Raw genomic sequence first — 21190 nt, forward strand, 5'->3', positions numbered from 1 at the left:
AACTGGGTTTGAAACCACAGAGCTGCAGACACAAAGACAGGGCTGTGGTCAGGACAGGGCTGACTCTCTCTAGGCAGCATTTAGTGATGCAGGATATGAAAAAAAATAAAGATCACAGTACGTACTCTGTAAGAGTGTATATATGTGTGTGTGTGTAAACCCAGAGCCATGCACATTCATAAACAAACCACAGAACACATTGCAATGCTTGAACACACTCCAGTGTGCCTATGGACATCTTGTTCTCTCCCTCCTTCTGTCCTTGAGGTATCAGGTTTCCTTGTTTACTCTCTGCCTCATTCAGGATCTGGAATTCCTAAAGAGAAGCAAAACACAATCATGTGACTGAAGACTCATTTCCAGGAAAAGCGGAAGAGGTTCTAGGAAAGGTCAGTGCTCACATTCTCACTTGCTCCCGTCAGAAAGACAGGATGGAGGAGATAAAACTGGTGTGACGTCCCTGATCCTTTGTCTCCATGTGAAGCCCAGGGTCAGCTCTAAAGGAAAATTCAATGCTTAATGCAGAGTTTCTTAGTCCTTATGTTTATTTTTTTTTCCCTTCTTTAATGGTTTATTCACATGGAACATGTCACACAGAAGCAGGCTTGCTGCCTCCTGGGCTGTCAGTTGTTCCAGTGGCTTTCTTATCTTCTGTAGGGTTATTTTTGCATGTGCTGCCACAACTGGTCATGGCTCTGGCTGTGATATCACTAAAAAGACCACATGAGACATCCAGGCGACATTGCTTACAGGGGACTCCACATAAATGTACTAATAGAAAAAAAAAAAAAATCAGCAGCCCCAGGTCCCACATACCAAGAGCATCAATGAGAACATTGTTAAAGCTCTTCTCATTTTGCGAGTGCAAGTGGTGAACCTTGATTGGGGTTACCTGGATGGGTAGGATCTGGGTGCCTGGCCATGTGCTTTCAAAGGCTCTGTACTATAGCAAGTCTGCAGCACTACATGTCCCAGGACCCTAGCATCTCTCTCCTTGTGATGGGGCTACCTTGGCTTCCTCAGGGAAGCCCTCTGCTTTTTTGGAGGCTGTAGTCATGGTTCCTGGCACACTCACAGTGTTGCTGGTTGTGGATAGGAAGGCACGTAATGGACACGTTCTGCTGAAACTTAAAGCTGACATGCCTTGATCAGCAAAGATGATGATGGATATGGTGGAAGCAAGTGGTAGAAAATGCAATGGAAATTTCTAGTTACCTAGCCAATGGAAGACTGGAGGACAGGGCTCACAGGGTTGGATATTGGTAAAAGACAGGTAAACAGATCCCTACAGGAGCTGTCAGGTGGTTGGCCCTGACCCACAGGGCCATTTTGGCTATTGCTGCCATGAAGGAGGTAGGGATGGTAGCTGTTCTTGGGAGCTACTGTTGAATCTCTCCTAGAGGCTGCAGCTGCAGCTTCCATCCCTCTGATCCTGATGGCAGCAGCAGGATAAATTAGTTGAGCTTCCTTAGGTTCTCCATTTCTGCTTTGTGTGTTGGTCGACCTACAAAATTTCCGAAAAAGCCTATGCCATTCCTTCTTAGGGTGTGTGGCTCTACTTTTGGCCATGCTGTTGTAAAGTGCCCAGCTGGGCTAAGAGCATGTTTTCCTTCATCCACCATTTTCTCCAAGTCCTATATGGCCTAGAAGTCACTTTGTAATGTCAGAGACTGGTCTCTCCTCAACTGATGCTATGGCAGACTACCCTCAACTGGGTTTTGGGGCTGATAAATGAACCCCAGGGTGATGAAAGATAACTCATCTTGTTCTGATAACATTGTGGTTAACAGCAGAAATTCCAATTGTCTAGATTTTTGTGCTGTAGCTGTGTGTCTTGGTGCTTTGTGGTGCTGATTTTTTTATTTTATTTTTTCTGGTCTAGCTCCAACAAGAGCATGTACAAGCATGCTTAAGTTTCAGCAAGAATCTTGCAAAGATTCTCATGTGCTTAAGTCCTGTCTTAGATCCAGGCTCAAACTCTCAGCCCCAGGCAGGCAGGACCAAGCCTGTAACAGTTCTCTATTACTGCACAAAGCTTCTGGAAAATCCATCTGTCTGGAGAGCTGCAGCAGGTCAAGGGTTTAAAACACTCCCCAGACATCCTTCACTTGTGTAACCAGCTCACACATCTATACAGGCAGCCCGCACAAAGTCCCGTCGCGCTGTGTCAGTATTGCAAGGGTCAGTGGTGAAGTTGCAGGGGAGAGAAGTACCAACAAATCTGCAGTTAACACACCGCTGCTCCTTTGCTGTGAAGTGAGAGTGGTAGGTACTCCACGCTCCAGTGACCGTTCCAACACAAATCGGTGTTAGATTATGGAGCAAATCCAAGACTGGGAGAAGCAATAAGGAAAATCAGTACCGTCTGCAGTCTTTGTTCATGAGGCACACTAACTAGGTGTTATTCACGCAGGTGGCTGTAAAATCTGGAATGTGCTGCTATGTTCTGAAAAGAAAAATCATAGCCGTAGCATGGTAAATACCTACAGCACCTGATGTGGAAGCTCAGGAATTTCAGTAAATCCTGATTCACTGGCTGAAGTCTAGACTGCAACTTAAAATTCACCATACGGCCTGAGATCAGGGCCTTAGTTCCTCTTGCTGATAGTGGTCAGTGGTGATTATTTGCAGGCAGAGAAGAAATGGGTATGGCTAAAGCCTGTACTTCCAGCTACAGCCAGCAGCAAATTAGGGACCTTCTAAGCCACAAGTTACTTCAGGTTAATGCCAGAGATCACCCATGGGCTGATCCTCTGTTTGAACACACTCATGCCTTTGGCCTACATAATGTCCTGCAGCAATCAGTTTCGTGGCTCCATGAGGCTCAGCGTGAGATATATTTGTGTTTATTTTAAATGTATGTCATAGTATGCTGTTGTATGTTGCACTTTTGAATGTGTTCCTTTGCCCATGAAACAACAGCAGGTAATTGTTCCCTGAGTTCAAGTCCCTTTTATCAATCAAGTTGTCTCACCACTGGGCTCTTGGTTACTCACAGAGGTGAGACTGTGAAGAGAAAGTCCTGGACCAGAGAAGCCCTATCCCAGAAGATAACCTGACTGACTGCTATGTCAGAGTTTGCACTGACAAACTCTGTTGGGTGCAGTCTGTTTGCTGACCAGTGGGCTGCCAGGCTGCAATTCCAGCCGGTTTGAATCAACAAGCCTGGCTCTCATTTTCCTGAGATCTCATCAGAGCTGCTATCAGCTTGGATCCAACCTGGTGGATCAATGAAAGTTATGACGCTATATGGATTTGTTTTTCAGTGGCATTGATAAAAGAGTGTTGCAAGATCCTCATCTCAGACTCAGTCTGGCTAACTGAAGGTTGTGAAATTTCCAAAGACGACAAGGGGAAAAAAGAGCAAAAAAGCAAAAAAAAAAAAAAAAAAAAAAAAAAAAATCACTCTCCCCTGTGTTGCAACTCTGAGTGCAATCAATTGCAAACAATAATTCTCTCACTGGACACTCAGCTTCATTTTAGTTGGGTCCATGGAAAGTAATTTCTATATATATCAGCTAGATGTCTGACCTGAGGGTTGAAACAAAGAAATCTGCTTACAGAAATGTTGCAAATGCAAAATTCTGGCACTGCAGTCCAAGTTCTGCCCTTGACTAATGTAGTTTGTCTCAAAATTGTGACCACGTTGAGCAATTGTACAGGGGAAGGGAAGAACTGAACCATTCTGAACAACATCTGTAAGCTAAAAACCAAGAAGTGAGTTCCACTAGGAATGGAAATACTTGATTAATGAGCAACACTGAAGCGAAGATATTTGCTGTGAAACAGCTCCCAGATCTACACTGCTGCTTCAAAGCATTCCTCCTCATCTTGGACAACCATGGCTTTACCTGCTCTGTGCTGGATGAGAGGATCCAGTTCCCCTTGCTCAGCATTTCAGCTGCTCTCTGAAATGCTCACCTCTTCTGCTAGCCCACTAGCTGTGGGCTGGTGACTGCAACATGAAAGTGCTGCGTTTAATTGGATCTGATTCCCACAGCAAACTAATGAAGCATCTCTGGTATTAATGGGGACACTTCAACAGCTGGCCATGACATAAAGTCAGGAAGAGTCTGCTGAGTTTTCAGTGATGTTGGTTGGATTATGGCAGAGCAGAGAAGCCCAAGGTCTTTGTGAAGGTAATGTACAGGCAGTCCCTATCACAATGAGCCTGATCAGAGTTTAGCAGGACTTTCCCAAAACATTCTTTTAAGCCAATTCAGAGGAACGAGAGAAAGGGGAAGAATCAACACAATTTGCACGTGGGAGTTGAAGAAAACAACATAAAAGCTCTAGGAAATTTTACTCCAGCTTTTGCATTTGGCAGAATGGCTTCATGATGGGATTTCAAGTGCTCAGAAATCCCCTGGCATATGGTCCAGAACAAAAAATAATCTAATCGAATCCAATCTCATCTAATCTAATTTCATTTCTCACTATTGTGAAATCACCACAAAAGCATCTGAGACATTTTTACTTCTTTTTAAATGCTGACCTTCTGCAGGATCAAGTCACATGTATTACTGCTATATAGACACTGTTCCTTAGCAGAATTATCATTTAACTGAACAGCACTATGTTGCAAGAGGAAATCCTTGTCAATGACAGCTATGACCAGGAGAAGCCTTGTGAGTGTTTTTACTAGGATCACCATAAAAACGATAGGAATATGCCACGCTATGACAGTTGTTATGTTTTGCCCACTGTGGAACTGCCAATGTGGGTGACCTTTCAGCAAGAGCAAAATATTGCAGTTTACTGATACCTCCACGGGTCTGATTTCAGTGACCTTCCACATGCATGCAAGGAAGAGTTAAGACAATCCTGCAACTGAATCTGAAGGAGCAGGTGTAAGAGTAGGTCAAAGCTCTTCATATCTTTTAATGCAGTAAATAATGTTGTATATGCAGTGTAACAACCACTTGAGGTGGTGCTTAACACTTCACTCTTCTATTTTTCCTTGACAAGTATCTTGATCGCTGGATTTCTATATTTGTAATTGATGTTACATTGGACTCTGGATATGAAAAGTAATGACAAGAGAAAGTGGCGGTAATTTCTGACTCAACATTTTCATCAATAAAAAACTTTCCTAAAATGACTGACACTGCATTGGCCAGGGCAAAAGTCTGATCCCTTTGTACTTACTATATTGCATTAAATCATAAAATTGTACGGGATCACATATAGCAAGGTGTATGAGCAAAGGCATCAGCATCTGACGTGTTTTTAGTGAACCACCTTGAAGTCCTCCAAAGGGAGGTGCAATCAGAGGGTGAAGTGTTAGTAGTTCCTCTGGCTTTTTATGACTCCTGTTTTGCAAAGTGTGATCATGTGCTGTTGTTTTGAACTTCACCCTGTGTTTGTTCTGTTTCCTAGATCTGCCTTTGTGATGAGCGCTCCCACAGTAATCAACCCTGAGGAAATTCATGTCTGGACTGATGAAGCTCAGTTTTATTCTCAGTTCCTCACTGAGAATATGGAAGGCTTTATTCCACCTGCATTTTTTTTTTTCCTAAACCCTTCCTAATTTAAAGGTCAATGAATTAGTTCTGGCTGCTTTGCTGTCAACTGTTCCATGCCCTCTGCACATGATCTAGTACTTTTAGGATCTGAAAACCAAAACCACATGTGAAATGCGCCAGGTGGACTTTCTGTTGCTTGGTGTTTTGTGAACAGGGGCACACAGGGTGTGTGTTTAAATTCTGAGCTGGGTGTACTAAGCCTGGATTTCAGTGAACCAAGATACTGTGCTGACACCATAGATATGGACTGATCCTTGATACTGGGTTTTGTTTTTCAAGTTGGATACAATACCAGGCCTGTGTTGAGCTATATCCATGCAGCGTGAGTACCTCTGTATTCTACCTTCTCATGTTTCCTGTTTTGTGTCCAAAAATGTCTTGGGATTGTCATCTTGCTGAAGGATACCCAAGGGCTTCTACTGAATTCAGCCTGTTTTCTCTTTTCTTTAATGAATGGTCACAGAATCGTATTTTATTCCCAGGAGAATCCTTTAAACTCCTCATGTCAACTGTAGACTGTGCCCTGCACAGAGCAAAAACTGTCAGGCAGACAGGAGGAGGACTTAAGGTTGTGAAAATGGCCACTCAACACCAAGGACCTCAAGAAAACTTGGTGTTCCTACAGAAACAGAGCTAACCCGCTTCCACACCAAAGCACTGAAGGCTGGCAGGGGCAGAAGCAGTCCACGTTTGCATGCATGAAGACTCCACATTATGAAAACCTCCCAAAAACAATACAAAAAGAAAAATAAAGTGTTTCAAAATTTGAGCCCAAAGGAAAAGCAAATTGACGTCTAACAAAAGACTGATTTTCTTCTCCCGTAGAGAGGTGTCTGCCACTTACTCGAGCTGGCAAGGCAGTGTCTCAAAGGGCAATTTAACCACATTGCATAAGGCCTTGGCTGGGTGGCTGTAGAAATATAGGGCCTCTTATCTGAATGCTGGCCACAGCTGTTAGAGATCTTGAAGGAATTATCTCTGTGCCTGTCAAACATCTGCTTTGTAAGCAAACAAAGAAGCTGAAACACTAGCAGTGCGCACGACCCACTGCAGCTCATGCAGCAGAGCCAGGAGGCAGCAAATGGGAAACTTTTTCCCTGGCATCAGAAACCTGATGTCCCATGAGTGACTCCGATGGATGGATAGGCCTTCATTCCTCTGTGTTTTATAGACCTGTGCCTTGTCATTGAAAAATAGCCACTGTGGTCCAAGCACTGATCTCAGTGTCTTTGGTAAGCTATAAATCATCTACAGCTCTATGAATACTCTGGCATATAGCCTACAGACCTACATTTATTTTCTCTCTCACCACCCAGGAATTGTTTCATATAAATGTGGGTAGACCCAAAAGGTCTGGTGCTAAAAATCAGGATATGCATTGGATGCCTTGACATTAAATATCTTCTTCCCTTCCTGTCTTCACTCCCTTAGCCATCACTGCATTTTTCCTCCAAAATACATTCACAGTGTTTTGTCTTTGAACCAAGCTAGCTGCTTTCCCGTAGCTGTGATAGTTTCTCCATTACCAACACCCCCCCCCCCCCCCAACACATAGTAAATACCCTTTGAGAGCCTGGCCACAGAGAGTGTGGGATTCTTGTATGCTGTGTAACCAGAATACTCCGTGCTCTTTTGTGTGTTTTTTATATTAACACCAGTCCCATAAAAACCCTCAATAACTGCATTGTTGTGTCTCCTTTTGCACGCATGCATGTGGGTCCAGATCTGGTCCAAGTGCAATGTGAACATTCAGTCTCCTGAATTGTAGGTGTTGTGGGAGAATCTAGTCCAGCTATGAGGACCAGCAACTGTGTGAGGATACTGATTTTGTATTTTGTCCAGTCAAGACTTTCCTCCTTTGTTCTCTATCAAAAAAACACTTGCACTGTAGAGGAGGATGGGGACAGTATGAATGGATGAACAACCAGATGAATGAGTATGAAGGGTTGTCCTTTGTTATCTCTCATCTGTTCTCCTGGTAGAGACCTCTAGGTGTTCCTACAGCGTGTTCCTGAGATGTTTATTCACGTCTTTTTGAAAATATCTTAGTTCAAAGTGACGCAGCTTCACATTTTCTTTATATGTCTAATCAAATGCAAACAATTAAGATTGCCTAACTGAACTCTGTGCCAACAGGTAACTACAGTTCAAAGGGCTTTTTACTTAGTTAACAGGTTGGACAGCATTTTCTCCACACCCTTCAAACAAAGTTATGGTGTAACATCTAACAGGGCTTTCCTGTCAAAATCTCCAGTTCTAGCGTGAGCTCTCAGGCCAACTGCCTGAGGTACTAGGTCATGAGGGACACCTCTGGGCTAAGGAGAAAATCAATGCATGTCATTTAATGTTCATACGGAAAACTGGGAGTGCAACCATTTCATGCTTGATGCAAGACCACAAGGCTATTGCTGGTTCTGCATGTGTCAGCTGGACACTAGCAAAGCAGTATCACCTTGCAATGAAAACAATCCTATCAAGAACTATTGACTAATTTCCATTCCAGTTAAGTTGGTGCAATTTTTATCTCATTAGTCTCAATGACACTGGGCAGAGGAGGTGTTAATATAAAGGAAAATTGTTTTTATGGTTACAGCTTAACACCATAAAGCAGAGAGTGTTTTTTGTTCCAAGCTTTACCATAGATGTGGGTTGCTTAACAAACCTGTGCTGCAGGGCTTTTAATCTACAGCGTGAGCAGTTACATTTACCTGTGAAACTAAAATCATTGCTGCCTTCAAAGCGCTTTTCATGGACAGCGCTGGTGTATAAATACCATTGCAGCGTAGGTGGCTTGGACTTGTCATAGAGAGATCATCTCCAACTGTCTGCTCAGATGCCGTATTTTGAAGATTCACATAGTTAAGTTTGTGCTCATCGTTCATGTGGATAGTTGGATTTACTTTAGTGCAGGCTGGAGGTGGTATTTGGCTAGAACAGTGAGTGTCTCATTGTCTGAATGAAATCTGAATCTTCAAAGAAAGGAAAGCAGCAGGGAATGGACTTGGCCGAGGACTGGCTGTGAGATATGAGGCTCTGCAACTCCCAGGTTCAAATCTAGTAAAGTTAATAGAGATCGCATGGCTTTCCTGCCATCTGGCAGCCAGTTGTGAGTTGCGTGCATTGTATTGGTGAGTTCTACTATCAAGTTTCAGGACAAGTGACTTCATTAGCTTTAAGGACAAGCTGGGAACTGAGAAGGAAGCTGAATAAACCGTATCATCCTATGACATCCTAGGTTTGGTACTTAAGAGTGATGAGTGAGTGGAATGAATCAAGTCTTAGTCTTACAGCTTCCTTTTTTTGACAAAGGAGGAGAGACCTTAGAACAGATGAGCACCAAGTGTTCTTACTGGGAAATCAAGTAGGCTGAAATCTTCTATCAGCTATGTGGTCCTTTTCAAGACACTGGATGACCGTTGCGGTTTATCAGGAAAACTCACAGACCTAAACATACAACTTCTTTGGTTTGGCTCAGAAGACAGGCTAACATTGTGTTTATCCAGCTTCCTTGCCTTTTTTCAAAAGGGTGATTTTTTTTTTTAGGCCTTCAAAGTCCCGGAATGCAAGGGAGTTGTAGAGGGGTGATTTGCCAGCATGGCCAGCGCACCTGCAGGAGCTAAAAATGTCCAATACCCCATGGATATGCAGTGGTGTTATAAAGCCTGTATCAATCTTGCAAATTTCAGGGTTTTTACCCCTGAGGAACCTGAACTAAGAGCCCTGACCCAGCTCAGCTCCAGGCTCGTACCCTGTCATGACTTTCACGCCGCCTCAGCTGCCATCACGCCTCAGCTGGTGGCCATTTTGGAGCAGTTTAGGGCTTTTGTATGCTGTGAAACTACAAGCCCTGTGATTTCTGAAGCACGCTGTTAATTTAAAAACAGCTCTCAAGGCATGTTGTGGTCTACTAGGAGGGTAAAGTGTTTTCCAAATTTCTGCCTACCCCACCTCATTTCTCAGGAGAGCTCTCATTTCTCCACAGGCTCTAGAGTCTGCTTGCAAACAAAACAAATGAGGGATCACTGTGCTTCTTTCAAGGGGGTGTAAATTCGTAGGTGAAACATTGGAAGGAATGTATTTTCCAGCAATTTCTTAGTTTTCCTTTTTCCTCAGCACAGCTGAAGAAGGAATTCACTGAGGGCCACCTGGAAGCAGTGAGGCTGGAGAGCTCAGCTGACGCAGGTCAGGATCTCTGATGGGCTGAAAGAGCCCTGTGTAACTCAGGGAAGCCATTTTAGTTCATGGGCCTGCTTTTTGGCTGGAGGTGTTTGGGTTTGTGTGTGAAATACAGTTGTGTTAAAAGTTTTTTTCTTTTTTTTTTTTTTTTTTTGTTTTTGCTGTTGTTGCAGGAGTGAGTAGGCTGGCAGTTTTGGAGGTGGAAGAAGTGAAGTGCTTGTGTGTTCCCCATCCTCTGAGGGCACCTGAGGAGAGCCCTGTCCCAGCACAGCCTGCAGCACCACTTGGGGAAGCCTCCAGGGTAGCAGGTAAGGCTCTGCGTGCCCCGTGTCATTGCTTATTTGCACAGTGTAAACGCTGTAAAAACTCACCACGGCGTGTGTGGGGAGGAAGTGCTTCACTATCTAGAGACTTGGGTGGACTGTAGGTGCATGGAGCTCCTGGCATGTATTTCTCTGGTGTTTGGTTGCTTTCTTTTGCCTACATTTGCATTATCCATCTTTGTTTCTTATTTGTCACTGCTTACCTGGAAGCTTGTAGCATCTCTCTTTGTCACTGCAACATCTCTTTTTAGGTAAGGGGATGTGTTTGTGTTGTTGGCTGTCTGGAACTGAAGTATCAAAAGGTTGGCTAATATAACTGAGGTCACGGGAGAGGCCTAACTGCAATGTGTGTGCATGTCTCTTGCTGCCTGAGCTCAGACCTGGAGCTGCTTTTGTTACTGCATACGGGGTTTATGCCTCTCTTCACACTTTGTTTTGAGTTTATGGTCACAGAAATGATTTGGCAGATGGTGCTGATGTGGTTCTTGGTTATGAAGTTTCAGTGGAGGGTAGGGTGAGTGTTTCTGGGCATTTTCAGGTGGAACAGGGTGTCCCAGGCCAAGGCTGGAGTTTCTGATGCTGTGGAAAAAAGTCAGTGTTCTTGCATGAAACCAAGCAGTAAATCATGGGCAGTGTGTCAGGCTGAAATAAGAAAACAAGTAACAAGCTCCCTTGTCACTCCTATTTCCTTAGTGCTAGCAAATAGGAACTAAATTGTGATTGTGCAACTGGGGAAACTGAGGCAGGGAGTGACTGAGATCACACGTGAAGTCATTGAAAGGCTTGGAGTGTCATCCAAGCATTCTGGGCGTGACTTGTTTGAAATGATGAGTCTTGGTGTCTCAGTTTGAGGTCTGTAATAAAGTCTGGTGAATGTGTGTGTTTTCCCCTCCCACGGCCTCCTCTATCTGTATGTTGACTCCTGTCTATGAGATGTACAGTGCACAACTCTGAACATTGCAGAAGTAAATTGTCCGGTATAACATTTGGTTTTGAGAAATCCTTACCTTGCATGCAAGTTCTTCCTCAAGTAAGAAAGATTAGCTATGGGAAATGGTTCTATCTACATATAAACTGAAGCTACGGGTCTAACGTAGGGGAACATACTCATCTCTTGTCTGCTGTAGTGCACAGGTGAGAATGGGCTTCCACTGTGCCTGGTTTATACAAAAGGTTTGTACAAAGAACAGCAGGTGTGGCTGCAAACCTGCTAGAATGTATTTTTCTCAGTGTGACTAGCGCATGTTGAAATCAGGGTCTCGTCAAGGAAGTCACAGATGGGTCTTCGAGAGGGACAAAGAGAAGTTAAACCTTAGCGTGTTTGGCATGTTAATGTGGGGGCTGGAAGCTCTAAAGGGAATATCCCAGAGGCATGTGGTGAGCAGTTTTGGTTTGGCACAGATAACGGGAGGCTGCATTCATAAAGGACTAAGTGTACAAGTTTATTAAAACAGTAGTAGGCTGTTGTCTTCCTCCAGGATAAATCTCGTCTTCTTTCGTAACACTTCATAGAGCGTGTTGAGACACAATTGAGAACACTGCAATTCTGGTTTAGAAGCAGGGAGTGTTCCTGTGAATGGAAAGGCTCTATTTGAATTAATCATGGGTGATTAGGCATCGAATGGCCTCTTCATCTTTTTTAGATCTGAGGTCCCCAGCAATAGCTGATGTGAAAATGGTGTGTTGTGCATGACGGTAAAAGCTGGCATGTGTGGGCATGTGTGTAGCCTTGTTTATAGGCATGTATTCAACTTCTACTTTCCCAGCCTTGCAGTTTCATACTTTGACCAGGTTATGTCTCACTGCTCTCTGCATGATCTTTCTCTTGTCCTCAGAAATATTTTTTTGGGGGGGAATTGCAAGGAAGTACTGAGTTGTCAGGAATGTGTGTGCATGTAGAAGCAATACTGGTAAAATCATAACCCAAAAGGGAAGATTGAAATGCAGACTACTTGCGCTTGGTTTTCTGAGGGGGGAAAAAAAAAAGGCATTAAAATAAAACTGCTACAACAACAACAAAGCAATGCACAGAAAAACACATTATTTCATTTTTCTTACTCTTGTCTGGTTAACTTTTTTTTTTTTGTTGATGAATAAAAGCAGAAAACACACTGAGCCATTCCTTTTTGGCAGTGTCCCAACACGTTTCAGATGTAGGCCTGCCATTGATCTATTCAGCCCTTTCTCTGGGGAGTTTCATGGTGAGTCTTAATTCCTAAAGGCTGTCTCTCTTTACACCTCTCCATGTGTTTGCTCATTGCAAGGGAGAAAAATCTTGTCAGATGTCTAAAAACTGATTTCAAAGTGGAGTAAAAGATGAGATGTCTTTTTGTTCTGCATTTGTATAGCCTGTGCTCAGCATGGGCTCATGACTGAGACTCTTGATTCATATATCAAAATGGGAAAACTAGTAAAATAAGCTGGTATCTGGTGCAGGCTAAATTCCTAAATCTGGTCAACGGGCAAAAAGCAGGGCTCTCCAAATGCCAAATAGACCATCTGTTGACATGTTATGCCAGGTCTCTAGACCGGCAGTACAACTCAAATTGTGAAACTGTCTAAAATGTTGCATAGATAATAGTCTGGGATATGAAACTTCTAAGTTGTGATGAATCTGCAAAAAATCCTGCAGTGTAAGTTGCACTGTCTGGGAAGGCAGCGGTCGGACAAAATAACAATTCAACTGACTCCCCAAACCAGCCTACCAGTGAAGCTTGACATATTGCAGGGCCAGGCACTGCATTTGATGAGAATGATGCATTTCAAAAGATTGTCTTAGACTAGGACATTGTAGTCAACTGTCGTATTCGTGTTCTTGAAAGGTACCTCTTGGCAAAATATCTTTATTGAGACTGTCTTTAACATAGTGAGTTTTTATTGTAATGATTCATATGAAAGAAGATGGATCCTTGACCCCTGCTGAATACTGGTTTGCATGCTGATGACTCTTTAGAATGAATAGAATGTGGGGGTAATCAAAACTTAGCCCAGTTTGAGGTAGGTTGAAAGGAGGAGGTGTTCCTAAATGGATGCCATGCTGTTAATTGCTGAGCAGGTGTCTCCCAGACTGTAAAAAGTCTTTACAAAGCTGCCTCTGGGAGGCAAGATGCTGCTGAGTTGATTCTAGTCTGACAAATGGCTACAACACTTGCTTAAAGAGGCTGCTACAATAATTCAGCTGAGATTAGCTATGTTCTAGGTTTGTTTTTACCATCTGAATGCTTGTCCTTTCCTAGTTCCAATTTGTGTGATTACGGGCTTAATCCTTTTGCTGTGTTGTTGTAATATGTACTATTTTGTACAAATACTTTTTTTTTTTAAGTGCCCCAAGTGGGTGCGGATAGAACTGCAGCACTCTTAAGATGGTTGCTTTTTTCTCCTAAGGTAGAGAATCAAATTAAACTGGTCTTGCAGATCCATCTGCTGTGGTAGCTGCACTTTAACCAACAGACATTTCCCTGCAGGTTCCTCCAGTAGTGACCTTATTCTGCTGACTTCCCTTTTGCAGAGTGAGATACTTCCCAGCTGATGCTGCAGTGAGAAGCCATGGTTGTGGGCCCATTCTACAGATGGGAGTGTCCTTACCCTAGTTTCCATAAATTGTGCGACAGAAACTGGGAGGTTTCTGTACTAAAATTAAGCACAGGCATGCACAGAATTGGAGAGAACAGAAGCAGGATGTATCAGTGTGTGATTTCATTTGTAACTGTGTGTGTTCTTTGAATTTGTATTAGAAATGCATTCATTTTTCTGTATCTGCTTGGGAGACCTTTTTCAAGAAAGAAAAGGAAGAACAGAAGTGTTTTACTCTAGGATTGTGATGGTTGCTTTTGGCAAGAGGTGGGATCAGTTTCTAATTTGACAGGGTCACTCCCTGTTATGTCTTACAGCATCTTGTTCAAGCATCTGTCAGTGTGTTGGAGATTTATGGGCACAGATCTTTAATGGCAACAAAATAAAGCTTGTAGTATCAGCAAAATAATGGTCTTTTGGAGACACCTTGGTTGGCTAATTGAGGGGCCTCCCAAGGCCTGCCTGAAGGAAATGTTTAAAGGCAAGGAGGCAGTGTCATTCTGCAGTGTGAGAGGCTTTGAAAAATAAGCATATGCTTGTCTTATGTAGGTGACAAACAGATTTCATGGGTGTAGAGAGACTGTATGCTCAGGGTCCATGCCCCAAAATGTTTTCTGGAGCTGCGAAAAGGACTGAAGGAAGTCTTGGGGAATCTGGGATAAAGCTGTGAGGAAGACGGGCTTTTTAGTAGGGCACTGTAGATTGGGAATTATGTAGATTTCTCCTGGTAGCACCATGGGACCTTTGTATTTTAGAGCTGTTTTATTATATGGAGTCCTAAATTCTGGTGACTCATACCTCAGAAATAGCAGGAAAAGTTTTCCTTTTTTATATGCATTCTTTTTTTCTTCCAGTTTACTAGTGGCTGAAGTCTGCAATATCATAGCTGCAAGTATGATGGTCATCACCTGCCAGCTGTGGGCAGGGTGTGCTACACATTAGGTCTTCATTGAGTCACTGGTGAGGGCTAATTGTGGATGCACAGACTGATCCAGCCTGTGCTAAGGTTCAGATTTAAGAACTTTGAAATAATATTTGGATATGCCTGGCTATCTGTGCAGGCAATGAGGAACAGTTATAACTGCCCCCAGATTAGGAGCATGTGGTAGAGATCAGACCATGGCCTGTGAAGATCCATCTTCTCATCCGTGCTTGTTGCCAGTGGACGCCTATTTCAGCAGGAGTATCTCAGTGTAGCTCTGAGACTTTTTCAAAAATGCTGGTTTCCAACAATTCCTGTTCCTGCTCTGAACTTCAACCTCATTCTGTGCTGAGACTGATAACTGTACTCTCAGTGGTGACTAATGAGTTGAGAGGTGATTATAGGCTTAGGCAATATCCCCAAGCTATGGGAAATCCTTTCTAATACAGTGGCACACTGAAGTGTGACACTTACTTGATAGGATATGGTATAGCTCTTTGCTGTATGACTGGATTTGCTTGCTCGTTTCCAGTCATACTGGACAAATTGTGTCCAGTATGTGGCAGTAATTGTGACAAGGAGATGTACTGAAGGCTCCCTCCCTTCTTGGTTACTTGTGTGTTAATATGTGGCTGTTTCCATGGTTTTCTTGTGTGGCATTTATGGGAGGAACGTGGGACCTAGAGCTAGGAGACTTGTCACGTGTCACCATTCAGCAGGGCTTCAGCAGGGTCACTTGGCTGTGCAAGAAAATGTGCTGACTCTGCTCCCCATCTTCTGGAGCTGTGTGTGTGCATCTGCGTGTACTTGTGCCACAGAAGCAGCCAAAGGCCCTTCCTACTCAGAGCGTCTGTCGTCATGTGTTTTAAATAATCTGAAGCTAAAACGGGAGCATTCACTTTCCCTTCCTCTCCAGGAGCCCAGAATAGGCAGCAGAGTCTGCCTTAAAGACTTGCAAGATGATTGTGCAAGATGTTGGCAGTGAGAGCATGTGGCACGTGTCTCCGCAGCTGGGGAGCTGTTGCAGGTAGGAGGTAGGGGACCCTGTGCAGGACTGCAAAAGATGCCATCATAAAAGCCCAGCCTGTGTTGCCAAATTGCAACTCCTGTGGTGACGGAGGTGAGTTCTTCTAGGAACCATGACCTTTGGATCCGCTTTCCTTACAGTGTGTTATGTCCAACCACGAGTCTACAAACTACGTACAGGAGTCGTTTTCCCAAACAGAACACTTCTGTCTTCCAGTAACACGCAAATATGAGGTAAACTAAGTAAGAAACAAACCATGATTAATTTAATGGCAACAACAGTAGGACAGATGGATGGTGATGGGCCACTTCTCTGCAGGCTTCTGGGTGGAAATGTACCCTGAGAAGGTGTGCAACTCACATCACTGGAGGCCAGTGAGCTGCCCATGCTCATGCTTGCTCGTGAACTGCTGTGGAACCTCAGCTGCACTTTTGTGAACGTGTTGTCTCCATGATGCCTGTACAGGAGTGATTGTTATTCATATAAACATCTTCCCTCTCAGGCAAACAAAGCCATTTGTGCCCAGACAAGTATTTGCAGCCCTCCGTTCTGGTAAATCATTTTTTAAAAAACATTGCCACTCAGCTGTGGAGAGGAAATAATGCCATCCGTGAACAAATAAAGGGCAGCAAACAGTCTGTGGTCTCCTCAGGCTAGAAACTGTTTGTTCAGAAGATTTAGCACTTACTATCAAGTAACAAATATCCTCACGAAAGCACGGACTAGATGATTGGTGTAGGGTGCTTGTTTTGTCTTGTCTTTTTTTGTTGTTGTTGTTCCTAGCCTGCCTTCGCTGTACCCATTTGCTGCATGCATGCTGTACCTGGCCCTTTACGTGCTGATCTCTAAAGACAGTTGCTCACAGAGTATGATTAAGTGTCTTGGACAAGCAAGAGCAGCGATCTCTTAAGGAAAGGCGAGAGCAGTTAAGAATTGCCCTTGATCTGTTGACTTTGTACCACCAGAGATGAGATTTTCTGATTCCTCCTTGTTATGGCACTGTCAGTAAAACATCAGATACCGATATTAGTTTACTTGGGCTGTGTATAACGCAAGACAACAACAACATCTTGACAAAGTAGTCCAAGAAAGCTGCTCAGAGATCGGGAAGGGGATAGCACAAACTGTGTTGCAGTCTGCACCATTGGAGCTGGCACATCTGTCACCTGAGTTTTTGTGTACAGATCTGCAGGTGGAGGAGTACCTCTGAGCATGGTCTGTCTTCCAGTGCACTTGGTCTTCTATACATATATACAAATACCTTATTTATAATCAAATATCTTCTCTCCTATCTTTTTCCCCAAATAAAATGGGGAAGTATCCTGCTATTGTGGCAAAGTCCAGCAAGACCTTCCCCCAAGCTGTCTCTCTCTTTCTCTCCCTGGCTGTTATCTATGCTATTTCTAGTGTGTCTGCAGAGATTTGTTAACTGAATTGGATTGTAATCCATTAGGTGCAACCCTTTGTATCACTAATTGCTACTGAATTCTTTGCTTGGATGTACAGGCCTGTTTCAACTAATGGAAGACTGAGCTGAGATCAATATGGGAACAAATTTTTTATGGAGTTGGGTAGATTGTACTTGAGATTTACTTGAGGAATAAAATGACAGCACGTAACTTGGAGGTTGTTTAACCTGGGATTGGAAGAATTGTGTTGTCTTGAGTGGGAGCCAGGCTTTCTCAGAGGAGCTTGCTAGACTGTAACTGCTTCACCCAAGCAGCTCTGAAAGAATGCTTTTTTGTTGTTGTTTTTTTGATCAGCAAAACTAAGCCAAGGAATACCTGCTCTTCTACAGCTCACTCTTGCTGGGTTGTGCCGAAGTGACACTCTGTAGGGCCTGAATGTAAATCTGACTGCTACTGAATGAATTAGGCTAAAAAAGCCCTTTGGGGCTGGGTGGGAGGAAGACATCAGGCATAAAGGGCAGGACTGTCCTCAGCAACAAAGGCAGTTTAAGAAAGTGTTTGTGTAACTCAGTGGCACCTGAAGTGGTAATTCTGACACTTCAGCTCATCTTGAAAATGTAGGGTGTTTTATTCCAGGCAAAGAGTTATTATTTAAAAGAAAAAAAAAAGGCAAATTCTTGTGGTGGAAATATGAAATTAATGAAAGCACCTGATGTCAAATGATAGGGGGATGTTTTTCTAGTGGCCATTTGAGTGCCGAATGCCAGAAGCTTCTCTGGCAACTTCAAAATTGGCACTATTTGGGATCATGGGCTGGTAACTTACTTAGTAGCATCTGTCATTGATTATTCTTCCCATTCTATGGGCTGTGAAGAACACATTGCATAAAGGACATGGTCATTTATTGCCTGCATCAGGAGCTACATAGCAAGCTGCTGCTGGAATTAGAGTTGAGTACTTATGTATGGTGGTGTAGCGTGCTCTATGTATGGCAGACTACCTAACAGTCCTGCTTAGCAATACATGGTAGAGTAGTAAGATGCAAAGCAGTACATGATGAGATCATTCTACATAGCTTTAAAACCTCTTAAGCTGTGAGACAAAATGGTTACCTTATATTTAGAGTGACCTGAGTCATCCTGAATAATGTTGACTACACTCATAACCAGAACTGCAGTCTTAACTATAGAGGTTACTGCATCAGGACTTGCCTGTGGATACACTTGTCTGTGTGAGTAATTGCAGTGAAGTTTGTAACTCTTATTAAGAAGGTACAACTTCTGGGAACTGGGTCAGATCAGGCCTTGGTATCTTATTGTAGGGTGCACTGTACAAGAACACTTTGTTCCATTACACGTGTACTTGTACTGATAGCTTTTAGTGCTGTAATAGCTGTGATTAGCGGCCGCTCTTCTCCCACACAAACATCTTTCCCATGTAGATTTTCTGGCAATTCTCCCATTGATCTCCTGTTGGATGTTGGTTTTCCCAGAGCCTGGGAGGTTCTGCCGCTTCTGAGATGGGCAGGTATGGGAAAACATGCTGCAAGAACGGCTTTGTGTCAACACAGTAGGAAAGTACCTCTGTCTATGACACAAAGGTCAAAACTTTAAATCTTTAGAATTAAACTGAGGTATTAATAAGCAACCAGAAGGTGGTAAAAGCTAATAGGAGGAAGTACGGTACAGATGAGGTTAGAAGCAATTAAAGCACTTGTTCATCTGCGTAAAGCTCTGCTCTCAAGTTTTTAATGCTACAATCACCAGCAGCAGAATGAAATTGCATAACTAGTCCTGCCCCTGCTCAGGTATGCAGCCACCTTGATGTCCTTGTGACTGTGGGGTGTCCTGGCTCAGAAACCTCCTTCCCTCATTCTACTTGATGAAAACTCAGCCCTGCAGAAAGAGATGGCCACAGTGCTCCTTCAGTGCATTGTGGTTTCGTGTTCATCTCAAGCTCTGAAGCAATGTTTGTGCTAGGAGGTGAACCAGGAAGGTTCTTGTTATGTTGTGCTGTGTTATTTAACTTGTGACAACACTTACAGAGTTGTAACCCTGCTGAATTTTGGCTGAGGTGTGTGGCTGCATGCTCCAGCTTCCCGTGATTAGCGTAGGCTCCAGCAGTGCTCCTTGCCTTTGATCCTAGCGTTCAGTCAGCGGCAGGTATATTTTTAAGTCTGAGGCCAGATTCTGCTTCTATGTGAAGCCCTGCAGCTTAGAATAGCTCAGCTGATTATGTGAGTGCCTGAGACCAAAGCTGGTGTGTGTAGCGCGGTGAGCAATGCGGCCGGAGGAGCAACCAGCCCCTCCGAGAGGGCCAGATGTCGCTGTGACCTTGCTCGATTGCTATTGTATATAAAGTGGCTTTTGTCAGGCAAATTAATTCAAACACTGACATGTAACCAACAGCTGAGAAATCACACCCAGTGTTTGCTTAACCTGTTGCTTTGGGGGTCTGTCTGAGTTATGTCACTCTTCTGAAGCAAATACTGTTAAGGTCAAATTGTTTAGCTCCTGGTTCCTGCTTGGTAATTTTGATCTATTTGCGGTTGTCATGAGGCTTGCTTCAGTGCTCCTTTCAATTTCTTTACTTCTAGCCCAAGTGAGATGTATGTGTCAGATGAGGCAGGGAAAGTAAAGATGATAAAAGTGATATGAGAGCACATTAAGGGAGGAAGCAGATGACTTTCTGTTCTTTCTGTTGCGTGTGCAACTTCCCTGGGGTTACCCTGCCTAGTGCAGTTCAGGGGGAAGAGAGATGCTTAACTGTGCCAAAAGGCAGCTCCGTGCGTGAGTCTGCATCATGGCTGGCTGCTGTTCAGACTGCTGCGGCGTGCAGAGCCTTTGTAGCCACAGATAGGTAGGGCTTGCTCTACTGAACTGGTGTGCAAAGCACTCCAAAATGCAAAATCTCTCTAATTGCTTGAGTAATAGCTTGTGTATTGTGCCCTTCGCCCCTCTTTATTCTTTCTTTGATTCTTGGCTAATTCTAAAATTTAGCAAGTTACCTTTCTAGCTTCTTCTAATTTAGGAAACTAGTGAAGCAAAATGGCAAAATAGCTCACAAGTAGTAGTGCTACCTTACACAAATCCGGTCTTCCTGCCACGTTCATTATTCTCTATTCCCATGTCTTGACTATGTATGTACTTCTATTTCCCCAGAGAGCCTCGATGCCTACTACCTTGCCTGTCTTCTTAGCAGGTAATGAAACAGACACAGCTAGGATACTGCCCTAATCTGATCAGGGAGATTGTGAAATGTTTAATAGCTGTTTATAGACTCTCTGAAAGGTGTTAGCATCCAGACAGAGGAAAAGGATTGCTCAAGGAGCAGCCAAGATCAAGGCTATAACCTGGAGGAATCAGTTAAATTAAGCAATGGAAAATGAAGCATGGATATCAAGTTGTTGTTCCTGGCAGTTAACTCCTTGAGGTTGTCAGAATTTCCCAAGAGGTGAGATGGACTTGATTAAACTAGATGCGTACCTAGGACCAGGTTATGAAGCCGGGATCTAAAAATAAGCTTTTCCAGAGTCTGGAAGTGCGTAAGTATAGGAGACTGGCTTAGATCTTTCTTCCAGACTAGACTCTTTCCCCCTCCAAGCAGCATCTTTCCAGGGCTGTGTTGTTGGATGCAATGGGCTGAGTGGCAGAGGGAAGAGGCTGTCCCGTTGAATGTCTACTTTGTCTTACTTCCCAAACCTGGTGTAATCCTAAAATGAGAGATCTTAAAAGTATCGGATGGTACTGAATGTTAAAACAGTGTTTCTGTGGACTCGAGGCTATTGTTATGCCATCTTTCTTGAGTAGCAAAGGCACACGAGCTTTGCCAAGATGAAGATGTGCAATGTGAACTTCCCAGCCAAACTAACTTCACGATAAACCAATACAGGCCCTTGCTGCATTTTTATATTTGCAATCAGTAACATAACAGCATGGCAGTTATGCAAAGGTTTTAAACAAATCCAACTGCTTCCATAACCAATACAGGAATCCATAGGCAGAAGTTGCCCGATTTCTGTGGGAAGCTGCTGCATTACACAATATTTGGCGGTGTCTTGGAGTACCAAGGGATGGGAGAGAACTTGAGCCCGAGATAGGACTGTAATCTCCTTCAAATGACCATGTCCAGCCTGACTGCCATAGCAAAATCATCAGCTTGCTATTGAGATGTATCCGAGTCCAATTCCCCTGTAGCCACTGTTATCTCAGATGCCAAGCTCAGAGGCTCTGTTT

At 43.6% G+C, this 21190-nt stretch overlaps 1 long non-coding RNA gene across 6 annotated transcripts in view; it reads left to right on the forward strand.

The window, feature by feature from the left end:
• The window catches only part of LOC136791594 (uncharacterized), a 116708-nt gene that overhangs the window by 18003 nt on the left and 77515 nt on the right, over positions 1-21190 (forward strand). The window contains exons 2-8 of one of the 6 annotated variants that reach the window (XR_010833896.1): positions 305-389; positions 5380-5847; positions 9644-9707; positions 9875-10009; positions 15436-15553; positions 15687-15779; positions 15865-19845. This is a non-coding gene — a long non-coding RNA (uncharacterized lncRNA). Of the gene's footprint in view, positions 1-304; positions 390-5379; positions 5848-9643; positions 9708-9874; positions 10010-15435; positions 19846-21190 lie in introns of those variants that run through there. The other 5 variants (XR_010833899.1, XR_010833895.1, XR_010833897.1 and 2 more) reach the window with 5 other exon arrangements.

The sequence above is a fragment of the Anser cygnoides genome, chromosome 10, assembly GCF_040182565.1.
Source record: "Anser cygnoides isolate HZ-2024a breed goose chromosome 10, Taihu_goose_T2T_genome, whole genome shotgun sequence".
NCBI classification, from domain to species: domain Eukaryota; kingdom Metazoa; phylum Chordata; class Aves; order Anseriformes; family Anatidae; genus Anser; species Anser cygnoides.